Raw genomic sequence first — 17,638 nt, forward strand, 5'->3', positions numbered from 1 at the left:
GGAGATGTATATCTTTTTTAAAAATATTTGAAAAAAATATGATGTGCCTTTGTCATGGGAACAAACCAGAATGCAGAGGCGGAAGGAACATCAGCTGAGTCAGGAGAACTTGGGGATAAAGTCTTTTTTTCCTTCTGCAAACATTTTTCCTACTCTGTTACTTTGTGGGCACCCTAAAGAGGAGTGTGAATTTCAGGGTGGAGGATATGAGGAGTAGAGTCTCTGCCCAGGAGCTCCTGGCCCACTGTCTGACTAATCCTCTGCTGCTGGAGGAAGAGGAGAGCAAGAGGTATGAAGATCAGCTTCATCTGTGGTTGTCTGAAGACTCAGGAGCATTTACCAGTTCGACTTCCCCCCTTCTTTACCTTCCTCAGATGCGGATTCCACTGTCTGCTAGATTTTTGACCTGTGATGCAGAATCCTCTGCACTGCCAGCCTTCAGAATGAAGGACAGGGAGCAGCTGCAAGTGTTGGTGGCAACAGGCACCTCTGACAGAACCTGAAGCCCCTGGAAAGGCTGATCCTGAGTTCAAGGGAGGAGCAAGTCGCCTCTGAGCTTCATCTCTCTGCACTGCTCCATGTGGTGGACGTTTGAGCTGCCTGACCTGAGAGGGGGGAGTCTCTCCAGATTTCTTCTTTTACTCAAAATAATGTTATTCTCAGATGCTGATGCACTGTTGGAAATATGATTATTAATCATTCAAATAAAGCATTTGAATGTTAAAAAAGAGGGACATAAGATAACAAAAAGGGGTCAATTCTTCAAGAAGGCATAACAATCCATGATGTATATGCATTTACCAGCAGGGAATCGGAGTATGTGAAGAAAAAACTGTTAGAATGGTAAGGAGAAAGATTAATCCACTATTAGAGTAGGAAATTTCAACAAAGCTTTTATCAGTAATTGACAGATAAAACAGGCACAAATGAGTAAGGATATAGTTGAACAGCACCATCAGTTGACTGCCTGGACTTCAACAACAGAAGATTACACATTTTTTTTTCAAGTTCACTTGGAACATTCACAAAGATCATAGTCTGTGGCATAAAGCATATCTTAAATATAAAAGGATAGAAATCATACAGAATAGGTACTCATAATACAATGGGATTAAACTAGAAATCAGTATCAGAAAGGTGGCTGGAAAACCTAAGATATTGGAGGTCCAGCAACACACTTTTAAATAATACATGGGTCAAAGAAGTCTCCAAAGAAATTAAGAATATTAAAAACTAAATAAAATCAATTTTTTCAATTTGAATGAGTTTGAATTTGAATATAAAACATCCAGAATTATGGGATGCAGGAAAAGCAATACTTAGAAGGAAACATACAGCATTGAATGTGTACATCAGAAAGTAGATACATCTAAAATCAATAACTAAAGCTTCCACTTAATGAAACTGGAGAAGGAAGAGGAATGCAAATCTGATGAGTGCAGAAGAAAAGAAAAATTAGAGCAGATATGAATGGAAACAGGAAAATATAGGAAGTCAATAAAATCAGAACCTGTTTCTTTTTATTGATGAAAATACCAATAAAATGATAACCTTCTAACCAGGCTGAATAAGATAGGAAAGAGCAAATATAAAAGTTACTAATATCAGAATTGAAGTAGAGCTATCACTAATGATTTCATGGACATTAAAAGAATGATAGAGGAATATTATGAACAACCCTAGGACATAAAATTTCAATTCCTTGAAAGACACAATCTAACAAATTTCCCACAAAGAGATATAGGTAATTTATTAAAGAAATTGAGTCAATAATAACTTCCTAAAAAGAAAGCACCAGATATAGTTTCACTGGTGAATTCCACCAAATATTTAAAAAATACCATTTCTTAAAAATTTCTTTCAGAAAATAGAAACAGAGGTAATACTTCATACTTATTCTATGAGGCCAGCATTACCCCAGATAAAGACATTATAGTAAAGGAAAACTTCCTGTAAACAGAAGCAAAATCCTCAATATAATAATAGCACCTTGACTCAAATAATATATAAGAGAATTCTATACCATAACTAAGTGGGAATTACCTCAGGTATGCAATGGTATTTCAAGATTTGAAAATCAATTAATGTAATCAATTAATGTAATCCATCATATCAACAGGCTAAAGAAGGAAAATCATATGATCATGTCAATTGATGCAGAAAAAACATTTGACAAAACCTAACACTAATTCATAAAACTCCCTAAAAAGTGGGAATAGAGATGGACTTCCTCAGCTTGATAAAAAACAAAACAAAACAAAACAAAATAAAAAAACCCTACAGGATAATTTACAAGCTAACATCAAAGATAGTTGTGAAAAACTAGAAGCATTCTACCTAAGATCAGGACAAAGCAAAGATGTCTCCACTCATCACTCTTATTCAACCTTATATTGGAAGTCTACCTAATGCAGTAAAACAAGAAAAGGAAATAAAGGTAAATAGGATTGAAGAACTAAAATTGTTCATGGATCACATGATTGTTGAAAAAAAAAAACTCATGAAAATAAGTGCTTATAACAAGGTTCACAATATAAGGTTAATAAACAAAAGTCAATTGCTTCCCCATATACTAGCAATAAGCAATTGGAACTTGAAATTAAAAACACAATATAATTTAGCACCAAAAAAAAAAAAGGATGCACATAGAAATAAATCTAACAAAATGTGTATAAGATCTTTATCAGGAAATACACAAAACTTTGATGAAAAACATTAAAGAAGAACCAAATAAATGGAGAAATATTCCAGGTGCATTAGTAGAAAGATTCAATATTGTCAAGCTATTTCCAACTTAATCTATAGATTCAATGCAATCCTCCCCAAATTCTGGTAAGTTATTTTGTAGATATCAAGAAACTAATTCTAAATTTTATATGGAGAGGAAAATGACCAAGAATGGCCAATACAATATTGAAAAACAAAGTTGGAGACTGACACTACTCAACCTCAAGACCTACTATAAAGCCACAATGATAAAAACATTGCAGTATTGGCAAAATGATAGATAAGTAGATTGATGGGACAGAATAGAGGTCTCAGAAATAGACCCACATACATATAGTCAACTGATCTTTGACAAAGGAGCAAAGGTGGCCTTTTTAACAAATGGTGCAAGAACAACTGGACATCCACAATCAAACCAATAAATCAAGACCCAAAGTTTTTACCTTTCACAAAAATTAACTTAAAATGGACCATTGACCTAAATGTAAATACCAAATCATACAACTTTTATAAAATAATATTGAAGAAAATATAGGTGACTTTGGATCTGGCAATGACTCTTTAGATATAACACCAAAAGCATGATCCATTACAGAAAAAAATTAATGTTAGATTTCATTAAAGTTTGGAATTTCTGCTCTTTGACAGATACTGTTAAGAGAATGAAAAGACAGCCATAGACTAGAAGGAAATATTTGCAAAACACATATCTAATAAAAGACTTATCTTCAAAATATATCAAGAAATCTTGAAATTCAACAATAAGGAAACAAACATCTTAACTAAAAAGAGGAAAGGATCTGTACAGATACATCATCAAAGAAGGTATACATATGGCAGATAAAGCATCTGAAAAAATGTTTAACATCATGTATCTTCAGGGAATTACAAATTGAAACAATAGTGAGCACCACTAGACATCTATTAGCATGCAAAGTCTAAAATACTAACACCACCAAATGCTGGTGAAGATGCAGAGCGCAAAGAACTCTCATTCGTTGTTGGTGGGAATGCAAAATGGTACAGCCACTTTGGAAAATAGTTTGGCAGTTTCTTACACAACTAACTGTACTCTTGTATGTGTTCCAGCATTTGTGCTTACTGGTATTTATCCAAATAAGCTGAAAACTGGATACAAAAACCTGCACATGAATGTGTATAATATCTTTATTCAAATTGTCAAAAATTAGAAGCAATCAAGGTGTCCTTCAATAGGCAAATTGATGAATCCATACAATGGAGTATTATTCAGTGATAAGAAGAAATAGAGCTGTAAAGCCATGAAGAGACATGGAGTAACCTTAAATGCATATGACTAAGTGAAAGAAGACAATCTAAAAAGGCTCCATACAGTTTTATTGCAACTTGGAACTCTGGAAAAGTAAAAACTATAGAGACAATAAATTATCAGTGATTTTCAAGGGTTTATGGGGAAAAAGGGAGATCTTACAGATGAAGCATGGGATGTTTTTAAGTCAGTGATGTTATTCTGTATTATACTCTAATGGTGGATACATGGCATGATGCATTTGTTGAAACCCTCAGAACTGTAAAACACAGAGTGAACCCTAATGCCAACAATGGACTTTAGCTAATGATAAGCTCTCAATACTGATTCATCATTTGTAATGAATATGCTATGTTGAGGCAAGATATTAATAATAGCAAGAAAAAATATAAGCAGGGGTAGGAATACACGGGAACTCTGTACTACCTGTTCAGTTTTCTATATATCTAAGATTTCTTTAAACAAGAATATCTGTTAATTTAAAAAACTTTAATTTACAACCATTTCTTTTACCAGTAAAGCGTATCTCAAAAAATTTCATATTGTCAGATTTTAATGTTTGTTTTTCTAGTGAGTATAAAATATGATTTTGATTTCGGTGCATATTACTAAGACTGAGAATATATAGATATTATATAAATATACATGCATTCTTACAAGAGTGAGTATTCTTCAATATTTGGTTTTAATACAACTGCATTATAGTAAGCTTGTTTTATAGTCACTTACTAACTGATTTTACTATTTGTTTGTTTGATCTATCAATTACCAAAAGATCTGTATTGAATCTCTAACTATGATGGATTTTTCAATTATTCCTTATTTCTGTCCACATTTGCTTTACATAATTTGAAGGAACATTATTTAGTGCATGCAAGTATAGGATTTCATATTTTCTTGGTGAATTCAAATTTTTTTTTATCATTATTTGATAGCCCTCTTTAACTTGAGTAATTTAAGTTTTGGCCTAAAATATATTTTACGATGATAATATAGTTAGACCAACTTTCTTTTGCTTAGTATTTGCTTTATAGATGATATATCATTTTTTATTATTTTTCAATCCTCTCTGTCCTAAAGTTTTAGGTTTGTCTCTTGTAAATGGCATATAGATTGATTTATTGGTTTATTTATCTATTCTAACAACCTTGTCTTTTAATTGCAAAGCTAAGTCCGTTGACATATTGTGATTATAAATATATTCAGAGAGTTTTGTTGAAAATAAAGTTTTCAGTTGATAGTTCCCATTGTTGCTGATGAGAGGGTGCATTTAACTTTCTTGATCTTTTTCAGGTGTTCTTTGTTTAACTTTGTCTTGTTTTATTCCCTCTTATGCTATTAACACCTTCTCTGTCTTTGGGATTTAATGTTTCTGTGTAATATGACTAGTTTTATTTTTTCTACATTTGTTGTCTGGAATTCACTGGGTCCTGAACTAGAGTATTAACACTAACCAGAATTTCCAGAAATTTTCCAGCCATTTGACTGCTGTCCTTCCTCTGGTCATTTTCATCTCTCCTCCATGAACTCCAACTCAAACGTTAGACGGCTTCCTCTAGTGTCAGTTTGTCTTCACTCATCTTCCATGTTTTCAACCTGTCTCTTTTGCCATCTTGAAAAGTTTTTCAAATATACAATGTATTTCTTTAGTTCTTTCTTCGTCTAGATGAACTGCTGTTAAACCTGATTTTTTAAAAAAATTTCATTCATTTTATTTTTCAGGCCTAGGTTTCAATTTGGCTATTTTTTAAATGTTTCATCATTTTTATATATATTTGCTTTTTAATTTTTCTTTTAATAACTTTTTAGCTTGCTTTCTTGTGTGTCTTGTGATTTTCTTTTTAACTTCATTCAATCTTAGCTTTCTTACATTTTTTATGTGAGAATATTCTGCAGAGTGAATCAAAGTGCTATTCCTTCAAAAGAGATTGCATTTTCTTCTATGTATACCATAAACCTGGGGCCACAGTAAATTAATTTTTCTTTTAGAGGAAAATTCAGCCCTTAATTTCATACATGGCTTGGCTTTCTTCTTCCAACCTGGTCCGAGGCCCTTTCCTATCTTACTCTGTGGGGCAGGTTCTTCTTCAGCATGCTCCTACACAGAGGTATAGACTTCTGGAGTCCTTTTAGATTCTCTACCCTGGTCATGCCCTTCTTTATCTTCAGTTTTTAAAATCAAAACTCATGTTTGCCAGGTTTTATTAGATATCTTAGAGTAAAATCCAGTGTCCTGTTTTCCTTTTTGATCCCATTTGTACATTGGTTTTCAGTTTTTCAGAAGGCTTCACTTCCTTGACAGCTGACTAATGCAGTCTGTGTGTCTTTGTGTGTGAGTATGAGTATGTGTGTGTGACTGTTTAAATTTTCTTACAGCATTTTGAGTGGTGTTTCAGCAGAAAGGTTTTTGTTTGGGGCACCTGAAAGCTATTCTTTCTCCTCTCCTTTCTCTTGTTGTTACATACTTTTCTGAACTCTCCATCCAAACTGGCCTGTCCTTCTAGACATAGGTCAGTGCTTCAGGTTATTTCCTTTTGCTGCTCATGAAAACGAACTTCTCCTAGCACTTCCGGGCAAGATCAATTAATATATACAATGCAATAATAAAGTTACTGTCATCACATAAGGAGAAAGCCTCTGGGATTCAAATCTTCAGGATCAGTCATGTGCCTGTGGCAGGGTCCTTTGGTATCCATGGAACTTCACCCACATTTTCTTCTATAAAACCAGGGTGCGAAGATCATGTGAGACACTGTATGTGAGATCGCTTCATTATACACAATTCCCCCTACAAGTACAAGTTATTTTGGTTTTTCACCTAAAGAACTGTGGGTCCTAAAACTATATGAGCCAAAGTCATAAGTAATAGGGATAATTTTAAGGAGTTATGTAAATTTATAAGTAAAGATTTTTTTGTTTTTTTTTTAAGATCACTGGGGTTTTAGTGCCTCTCTGGATCAGTCTTTAGAACTTACATGCTTTATTCTGCCTGCTCATACATGTGCAGAGAATATGTTTTACACCACAAATGCATCATCTGTCCTCATGAATGTTTGGAAAAGGCAGCAAAGGATATCTCCTTTGTAATGTAGCTTCCTCATCATCAGCGCTGAAATGGAATCACAAAGCATAGTTAATTTCATTTCCAGAATTTTTATAATAGTAGGACAGCTGTTCAGCATAACTTTTCCTGTTGCTTTTCAATTTATGGTACATATGATAAAATAAATTTGGAAGTAAAGGCCAAGAAGCTTGGATGAACTTTATGAAATTTAATTTGGCTGTGTTAGGGGTTTATTTTTCATTGGAACATTTTCAATCTCATGGACACTGGTTTTGAGCCAGTTATCAGTTTCCTAACCTGGTTTAAGATACAGTTTTAAAATGAAGCTGAAAGACAATAATTATATGAAAAGCTGGTTTAGAAATCCTCATTGGTAACATGTGTTTGGGAAAAGGGTAGATTCTGTTTTTATAAACACACTACTTACATTGCCCATTTTGATACTCAAGTGTAATTTTTCAAATCAAATATTCTGCTGGTAAGAAATGAAATATTCAAATATACCAACATTAATATTTTGCAGAAAATCCCATCTCTATGACCATTGTTGCATGTTAAAACATAAGAAAGCCTGGAGTCTTGAAGCTGGAGAGATAAAGTCATTTGTTCAGGTGGGTAAATGGAAATTAACCTAACAATGGGATTAATTATATTAATTTGATGTTTCAGCTTGACAAATTATAATTATAAATACATGGCTTCCATTTCTTGTTTCTGTAAATAATGGCCAGAAGTGAAAAAGGATGTAGCTAGTAAAGATCAGATTAGACCACTAATTCTTCTTCTTGAAGCATTTTCAGAAAACAGAATTTACATTATTCATAGTGCTTAAAATGCCAAGGAACAGCCAAACTTCGGCCTCAGCTGGCCTCCAACACCTGGTTTTTAACCACATCATTTTTTTTCTTCTTTTTGGTAGGATGATAAGCATTTTGAAATTCAGAAAGCTTCCATGAATTTTAAGTGTGGGTGGATCTCAGAATACCAATGATACAAATGTGTTGAGAAATTACATTAACTTTAGGGTTTTATGACTTCATCTCCCTTTCAGAAAGAATCATACCTTTAATTACTATTTGTTCAGAACCCTTTGAACATTACAGTAGTAGAACAAGAAGGCCAATTGATAGGAAAAATATCTCAATCTATGTCCCATTTCCAGGGGACAGAAGATCATCTCTCAGATTTGAAGTGAGAAAACTTTCTTTAAACAGGAGCCAATAAGCAACATCTGCACACAACTAATCCTGAATCTGGACCAACTCCTCTCTATATTTTAGAATGTGCCTGTTTCCTCTCATCTTACTTTGCATTTCATAGGCCCCAGCAGCCAAGCACGGTGCAAAGGACTACTTTGTAATCATTTTATTTATCCATAAGCAGGACATTTACAAGATCCCTTAAGAACTCATACTCACAGATTTGTAGCTCAATTAAGCAGATTCAAGCAGTCTAGATAGACTGGCTAAAGAACATATATAAGGCTCAAATCCCAAAAGATTCTAGGATCTCATGCAGTTTGTTGTAACAAAAAGCCTCATTTTCTTGCACTGGTACATGTTCTTCAAAACATTTGGAAAGGAAGCTACATCTCTGACAAATGAGGTAACTACAGTTGAATTTTGCAGCCCCAAATTTTCTCCATACCCTGTCTTTAGGAACATGGGCAAAGGGTCAGGACACACAGTCAATATCCTCATTATTTGATGTCCAGTAGACTGAAAGATCCCTTTCCACTCATGTGCAGCCAGGTGTTGAAGAGAGAGAAGCTCAGGTGCCTGTAACCTACTGTTGTTTCCCCCAGTGCAGATATTATTGGTTGGGTAAAAATGGTGGAAACTAATGAGTGTTTGAGGTCCTATTTGGTCCCAGACACAGTGCTAATTTTTATCTGCTTTGCCTAAGATGATTCTCAACACTACCCTATGAGGAAGGTCCCAAGAAGAAAAGAAGGCTGAGGTATTTTTTATTAAATAATGAAAGTGAGAGGAAAGAGGGAGAGAGAAGGCAAAGAGGAGGAGAAAAAGGAAAATGCATTCAAGAGCATGTACCTATTAGGTGGCATATTAACACTTTATCCAAGGTCACGTGGCTAGTACAATTGGCAGAGTGAGTAAATATGTGGTTTGTGTGACACCAAAACTTGTGCTGTTTACTGCTCATGTTCACTTCATGGTCTGTCCACTAAAAACTTTCTTATAAAATCCTCACCCTCTTTCCCTATTGGAAGGCTGGATGAAGGGCTCAGAGGTCAAAGGGAGAGCAACACCTCATAGTAGAAGGGGTCTGGGTCTCTGAAACAATGCACAGAAGGTTGTCTTAGAGACACGCATGAAGAGCTATTTGAGCAGGAAGTAAACGTCTACTGGTGAAGGGCTGGGCATTAGGAATCATTTATTAGAGCTCTTACCTCACCCTGAATGCAGACCCGAGCAGATGGCGCAGCACTGTACATCCCAACTTCCTCTGGCTATGTTCCTACCCCCATTTTTTCTATTTGACAAAAAAGCCTAATCAGGTGAACTAAACCCTACCAGTGTGCTAGCCTCTCACAATTAGCAATGCCTCTGTCCCTGAAGACCAAGTCCTGAAAATTTCACACCTGGAGGCATAACAAGAAAAGGTGTCAGGGAAACATCTTAACCCTCAGCACATCATACTGTGTAGGCAGTTGCCTGTTTACATACTGGATGTCTCAGTCTTATGCACATTCCATTCCGTGCTCTGCCAACACTGTAACAGACAAGTAATAAGAAAAATAAGGTGACCAGTCTGTTGATTCTTAAAATTGTATTGTGTGTGGATGCAAGCACTCGTTTGTTATTCAATGTAAAGCTGTAAGAGAGAATAAACTCTCCCCCCACATTCCCAAATACAGACAAATATTTCTAATCTCTATGGAAAATCTAAAGAAACAGGCATCTCCAAAGAGTGTGCCAGTGAGAGCTTCACCTCCTCATAGATTTCTTTATTTTTTTATTTTTTTAAAGATTTTATTTATTTATTCATGAGAGACAGAGAGAGAGAGAGATAGAGGCAGAGGGAGAAGCAGGCTCCCAAGGAGCAGGAAGCCTGATGCGGGACTCGATCCCAGGACCCTGAGATCATGACCTGAGCCGAAGGCAGACGCTTAACCATCTGAGCCACCCAGGCGCCCTCCTCATACATTTTACTATCACAGATCTCAAGTTGAGTTCTCGAGCCCACAAATTATCATACTCACAGCAGGGTAACATCTCCGTGTTGCTGTTATGGTTATTAATGCAGTTACTATTGAGAATTCTGTTGGCTGCATGCTTGACTAAGGATATGAGTTTATCTTCACAATATCCCTGGTAGGCGGACAGGTGATGACTTTTATTAACACCATTTCAGTGACAAAAGAGCCAGGAAAGAATGCAAAGGCATTTCCCAGCATAATGCAGCAAATCTAAAGCAGAATTAAGTTCAGAACTCAGAATATTTCAGTTGTTAGTGTACACTTAAGCTGATTTCCTGCCATACAAGTGCTGGGACAGAATCCCTGTAGTTGAGCAAGATCTCCAAGGGCAAAAAAGAAAAAAAAAATGCTAATGGCCTTGGTGGTAGATTTAAAAGACTCTATGACCTTTTATTTTAGTGGATAGGTGTGTCCTAATAGAGCTGTGAGTGTGAAGGAGGAGAGGGATCAGCCTGAAATACATTTCCTACAAAGGACATTTTAGCATTGATCTAGGAAGCATGTAGGAATGTTCCCCAACATTCACGGCATACCACTGTGAGTTTATTTCTGATCTTCTGGCATTGGAAAGACTTAGCATAGTAATTCAGAATCACTGAAGGAGAGGAATCCCTGCCCAAATCCCAACTAATGCTAAATGTCCCCCATCTCAAAGGCTTGCTACACATGTAAGGTGAAAACCATCCTCTTTTCTGACTTACCAGGCCCTCAGTGATCCATTCCCAAACTCTCCTTTCGGATATATGCTCCTGCCACATACAAACATATTCTGAACTTTACACCAATCACCCTATTTCTTATCCCATTAACTCCCTGGAACTCCTCTGTCTTCATACATTTTATGTTTATTCCATCCAGTGGGGAAAATCTTTATCTTCATGTGAATCTACATGTCAGAGTCCCTTTTCATCCTTAAAAGACCTTCTCTGAAATATTGCAGCTTCTCTTGAATCACAAAATTACCTTTTTGGGTCATTCACTTCCTCTCTTGCTTCCCATAAGATTTTTCAATGGCTTGTGAACTCTTGGAATATAAAAACTGTCACGTTCAGTTTTTTTTTTTTCCAGAACTAGCATTGTATTTTGTATGCAGCAAATATTCAATTAAGTGCTTCTTGCTTAACCAGTTTTTAATGTAGCTTCTTGTTTCCCCATTTTTTTTTTTTTTTTTTCTACCTCTTCTGGTAGACTTAAAAGTTGGAATGAGACATGAATTCTTTATAGGACACAGAAGGGTAACAGGGTCTAGAAAATACTATATATATTTGGTGGCATTAGTCATTTTGGATCAAGGATTTTTTGTTTGTTTGATTTGACTGTTGCTTATTTATTTTATTTGATCCTCCCTCCATTATATACATGTTAGGATTTCATGTTTTCCAGAGATGTTGTTAGCATATCAGGTGCTCTTTTCTCTAGGTCTTTAAGAGACTATTTAAAATTACATCCACATGCCAGTAATGTGTGAGATTGACCTGCAAGTCCCTTTTAGAAAGATGAAAAGATACATTCATGTTTCTAAAGGGATAGTTACACTTAAAAAAAATAGAGAAAAATAAAAAAGATGCCTAAGTTGAACTTTCCTAGAAAAAAAAAAAAATATATAGCCAAAGTCATTAGTATTGGAAGAAATGATCATTATAAGTTACTGGAGTTAGAGCAGCTATTACTCCGAAAAGCATATTGTAAAAATACAGGGGATTTCAAACATTTTGTCCAGCTTATTATGTAAGCAAGATAGCATTACACTGGATGATCCCCACACCTTTAGACTTTTGGGACCTTCTGTCCTTTGAGATTTATATAAAATTGCTCAAATCTCTATCCCATTTTTAATGGAAAATTCAATATTCATATTCAAATTCATATGTCCAAGGTCTCTTGGGTTGGGATGAGATTACTTTAATGAAGGCTATGGTATTTGTCACATATATTTATAACTCCCTTTATTCTTTATATGTACAGATTTTAGAAGTTCAATGTGATCAATCCATATGCAAAGGCACAAACATCTATCAGAGAAAAAAAAAGTTTACAGAAATAAAGTTTGCTGTTGTTGGAGTTGCATTCAATAGACTCTAACTGTAGTTAATAGCAAAAAAAGATTAGTATAGGGGAAGAATTTCTGGTGGGATTTGGGGAATTAAAAAAAGCCAATATTTAAGGTGTAGGGGTACCAGGCCTCATAATAAATCTTCACTTCAGAGTGTTGTCATCAACATGATCTTGCTGCCAAAAATCTGTACCCATTATTTATTTTTCTATTTAAATTCCAAATCCTGGGAGGAACATGAATGGCCCAAACTAGAACAAGGGTCCTATAACTAGAGTCTCTTCCTGCTTTATAATTAGGCCAAGGAGGAGCAGAAGGAGCTACTCAAATCCTGCTTCTGTGGAGTTGCAGTCTTTCTTAGAAAAGGGAACAACTGTGTGTGGAGAGCCTCTTCAGGAGGTGTTGAATATAAAGATTATGTGGTTTGCCTCCTCACTTGACAGATGAGGACTCTGACTCCCTGAGAGCTGAGTGGCGTGTGCAAGGCCACGAGTTGGAGGCTGAGATCTAAGTGGAAGGAGGCCTTCTAATTCCCATTCCTTTACTGTGTCTACCCCGCCTGGAGATGCATTTGGGGCCTTTTATTACAAAGATTAGAAGAATGAGTAGAATATTAAACCATTTGGCATTTTGGGGAAGGAATTCTGTGTTTTGAACTTAGAATCTGAGAAGGTTTTCAAGCATGTATAATACATACGAGGTACCTCTATTTCCTTGCCCTATTCCCCATACCACCACTGGACAGCAGAAGCCATAGGAATAAAAACTGTTAGAGGAATAAAAAACATCCTACAATATAATCCTCTCAGCTGCCCAGACTTCAGCCTAACCATCATGTGGAATTTGAGACCTTCACTTACATATCTGATCAGTTTCTGGGTCCTGATCTGATACACTCTCAAGTTCGAGGCTCATGGTCCCAGTCCACTTGCTCATAAAGTTGGGTCTCTACAGCAGCAGTATCACTGTCGTGGAGAATCTGTTAGAGATTTAATTTTTTTAGGCACATCCTAAGATCTGCTGAGTTGAACACTTGGGGTCAAGGCCCAGTGATCTGGCTTTAACTAGCCTTCCTGGTAATTCTAATACACATTCAGGTTTGAGAATCACTGCTTAAGCTATTGATAGAAGCCCTGTCTGGCAATTATGTCTTTATAGGCCTAGCTTCTCATTTTACTTTCAATTGATAAACCTTATAGAATAAATTCTATATGCCCAGTGCTGTTCTAAGTATTTTAGACAGTCATAACAGCCCTAACACGTAAAAGTGACATGATCTCAGTTTTATATTGGAGAAACTCATCATATTATGAAGTTTAACACTGCTTTATTATTTTTCCTGTATTGTCCTCCAAAACAGTTGTTTGTTTTTGCCTACCCCAACCACACTGGAACAAACATGTGGCACAAATGTCATGATCAAGAAGAACTAGTAAAATGAGTGAATGTAGGAATGAATGAATGAATTCCTCTCATACATGTGAGGAAAATGACTTTTATAGAATTCTCAAAAGGTCATGCCAAGTCATGCCATAAACCTTTTTCTGACTCTATAATATATACCTTCACATGGTTCAGTGAGGACAGAGAACATCAGTCAAAACTTTCCACATTGCACGTACCTGGGCTATCGAGCTGGTTGATTAAAAGATAGAGGAATCTGAGACCTGTACAGCAGGTGGACTTTTAGAAAAGAAGCAGCAAATAAAATTTATTCAAGTCTGAGAAATAGAACCTCATTCAGTTTCAGGACTGAGGAACTGTAGGTAGAAACACAAATAAAAAACTTCCTTTTGCATTGTGCCAGAGGCTGAATGCTTGTGTCTCCCCCAAATTTCTCTCAGTGTGATGGTCTTAGGGGATGGGGCCTGTGGGAGGTGGTTAAGTCATAAGGGTGGAGTGTCCTTATAAACAAGACCCCACAGAGCTCCCTCACCCCTCCTACCATGTGAGGACACAGAGAAAAGATGGCATCCATGAACCAGGAGGCAGTCCCTCACCAGACACACAGAATCTGCCAGCACCTTGATCTTGGACTTCCAGCCTCCCGAGTTGTGAGAAATCAATGTCTGTTGTGTGTCAGTCACCTCATCTATGGTTATGTTTGTTATAGCAGCCTGAATGGACTAAGACACATTGATAAAAGACTTGCCGTGGGAATGAGGCCGATGGTCACACCCTGGTGTCTCACTCATAACCAGAAGAAGGCAGATGATGGAAGGCAAGTGTCATCTTCAAATAGGAGGGCCTTTTATATTTCAAGGATAGCGCAACATCTACCAAGTGTCATGTCTGTGGCGGATGTAAGAGTTAAAACGTCATGATCTGACCCATGTCATATCTGAATAGAACATGTGGTAGCAGAGTTTCCTTGCTCCTACAAGATTACAGACCAGGATTCAGAGCTGTAATTTGGGATTAGGAAGATACAATAGAACATACTGGCCTAACAGAAGATATTACCATATAACAAATCTATGCTCTCCATGAAAATATACTCCTGAAGTAAGTCACTGGTTGAGTTTAACAGCAAATTGGATTTGACAGAAGAAAAGTCAATGCAATTAGATGTGGATTTACTTATATTGTGCAACTTGAAGGAAAATGAAAAAAATATTTATAGTAAGTAGTGGCAACATTACATGAGAAATAGGCAAACTCACAATGAGATAAAAGTATTAACTTAGAAATCAGAGAATCACTTGACAACATGAACAATAAATGTGACTTTGTGAATATCTGCAGGGTTCCATGCCCATTTCTGCAGTTAACTTCAAGGATTAAGTGAGAAGGATTGTAAGTAGCTATAGCTTTCCACCCATGCTGACATCACCAAGGCACCTAACTTCTGGCAGAGGGAACTCTTCATCAGTCTCCTGGCCTAGCAAGCCACATCCTGCAAGATAGGTTTGAGTTATGTTTTTCCTTTTTCATGGTCATCAAGCAGCCTGAGTCTTAGTCCCCACTGATGCTAGAAAAGTGATGTGATGATGCACAGAAATTCTCCTGTGACGTCAGCAGGAAAGCATTGAGGAAAGTGACCATAGACATCCTAGACAAGACCGTTTACCTTGACTCTGGGACAGGTAGCTGTGAACTTGGCATTGTTACTTTCCCATCCTGCTGATCTGTCCTGATGACAAACTTAACACGTAAGCGGGGGTTTGCAAGCTTGCCCCAATGGGCTCTGCCAAATGAGCCCAAAGAGGAATAGTTCTAAGATATACTGAAGACAAGGACTTCTGGGACAAGTTCTCATGTGAATTAATAGCAAAAAAAAAAAAAAAAAGAAGAAGAAGAAGTAGAAGAAGAAGAAGAAGAAGAGGAAGAAGAAGAAAGAAACTTTCCTGGTGGCTTGCTTTCATTTATATCATCTCATATTTTTCATGAGTACATCAATATACCAGGGTTAGAAATACAAAAAAAAAATTTATGAATTCCATGGGATGAATACTTGAAGTAATAGCATTTGCCTTGTGAAGTGGTATCAGATTTCTCTTGCACACAGGACCCCTCCAAGCAAGAATATCATTGCATGAACAGGGAGCCTTTTCGTTGTATGGCTGTGTGGGTGTGACCCTAACGAGAAGATCGTCAGGCTTCAGCTTTGGTTTAGAATTCACTGACAGTTTGAATGTGGGCTCAATCTTTCTGCTACTATTGGAACCCAAGCTGCATGCTGAGTTAATTAACAGAAAGACCGGAGCTTTGAGCCTGTTTTGGATATTTCTAGTTCTCTCCATTTTATTTTCATTGATAAATATTATTTTTGTATCTTGACCAAAGTTTATTTGCATACAAATTATTTGCATACTAAGATCATTTTGGTGAATAAAAGACCGGGAACCCTAGGAATCAATTACTTCCCATTAATCCATGGTTAAGCAGTGTCCTTTAAAAACTGACAAATCCCTCTTTTCTTTATTCTTAAATCCCATATAGCTTTCTGTTGCTTAACTACTCATTTTTTTTGCCTCTCAATAAACACGAAGAACACTTTCTATTTCTTGCTGTAAGTTAGTGCTATTTATATTTGAAAAATTCTAGACCCCTTCACAAGTCACTTGAGACCCAGTGGCAAGAATGAATTACCCTGAACTGTCTGTCTCTCTCCTGACAGGTCTGCCTGAAAAGCAGCTGCCTGGAGCTGAATTCATTGTTACTTCGCTATCTGAGAGCTAGCTAGCAAGAGACACTTTTACAAATTTTTAACATAAGGCATAAAATGAAATTCAACAGAAACTGATTTTTCCTTTTTTAAAAATTCCTGACTTTGACCAAATTTAGAGGCTGACATATTTTGAATTGCATAGTGTACATACTGTTGTATTTCTTTGAAGTTTAATCTTAAAATCATTGCTCTAGGGAAATCGTTGCTCTAGGGAGAAATATATTAAGGTTTATTGGCAAACACATTTCCCCTGATTTCCTTTTATCCTAAAATAAAAAGATAAATTAAGACTTAGCACACATGTTAGCATTTAGTATTTGGTATAACTTTGACCTTGCATAGCCAAATAATGATTGGTAACCTGTAGCAACCAATTATAATACATGTCTGGATATTGTGCAATTTTAAATTAGTAGAATGGCTAAACTGGAGTTAAAACAGAAAAAAAATGTTTATTTTCTAGACTAATGACATAATCTAGAATATCTGAAGTGAATGTTAGTGTATGTTATCCAGAGTCAATTTTACAAAACTAATATGGAAGTCCAGGTTCTTTTATTCATCCTAGAAATAAATCTATGTTCTGATTATCTCTATAATAATTACGCAACTTGTGATACAGTGTTTGTTTCCGACAATCAATCCGGCATTTTTTCATGATCTCTCTGTTCCTTGAGTAAGCCACAGGCAAACACATAATTGAGATGCTCAGAGTTGCCCATGTGCCCTGGGGAATGTCAAAGATAAACATTTTCTAAATGTTAGCATTCAAAATCCTCCTTTTACATTGAACGTTCATGTTTCAGGAGAGAGAATATCCAACCCTGGTAAAATCTGAATCTATAGAACCTGCAATTCTTGCCTATATTTGAAATTTTATTTTATTTTTTTATTTTTATTTATTTTTATTTTTTAAAGATTTTATTTATTTATTCGACAGAGAGAGAGACAGCGAGAGAGGGAACACAAGCAGGGGAAGTGGGAGAGGGAGAAGCAGGCTTCCCGCGGAATAGGGAGCCCGACGCGGGGCTCGATCCCAGGACCCTGGGATCATGACCTGAGCCGAAGGCAGACGCTTAACGACTGAGCCACCCAGGCGCCCCTATATTTGAAAT

This window comes from Neomonachus schauinslandi, chromosome 5 (assembly GCF_002201575.2).
Source record: "Neomonachus schauinslandi chromosome 5, ASM220157v2, whole genome shotgun sequence".
Classification (NCBI taxonomy): domain Eukaryota; kingdom Metazoa; phylum Chordata; class Mammalia; order Carnivora; family Phocidae; genus Neomonachus; species Neomonachus schauinslandi.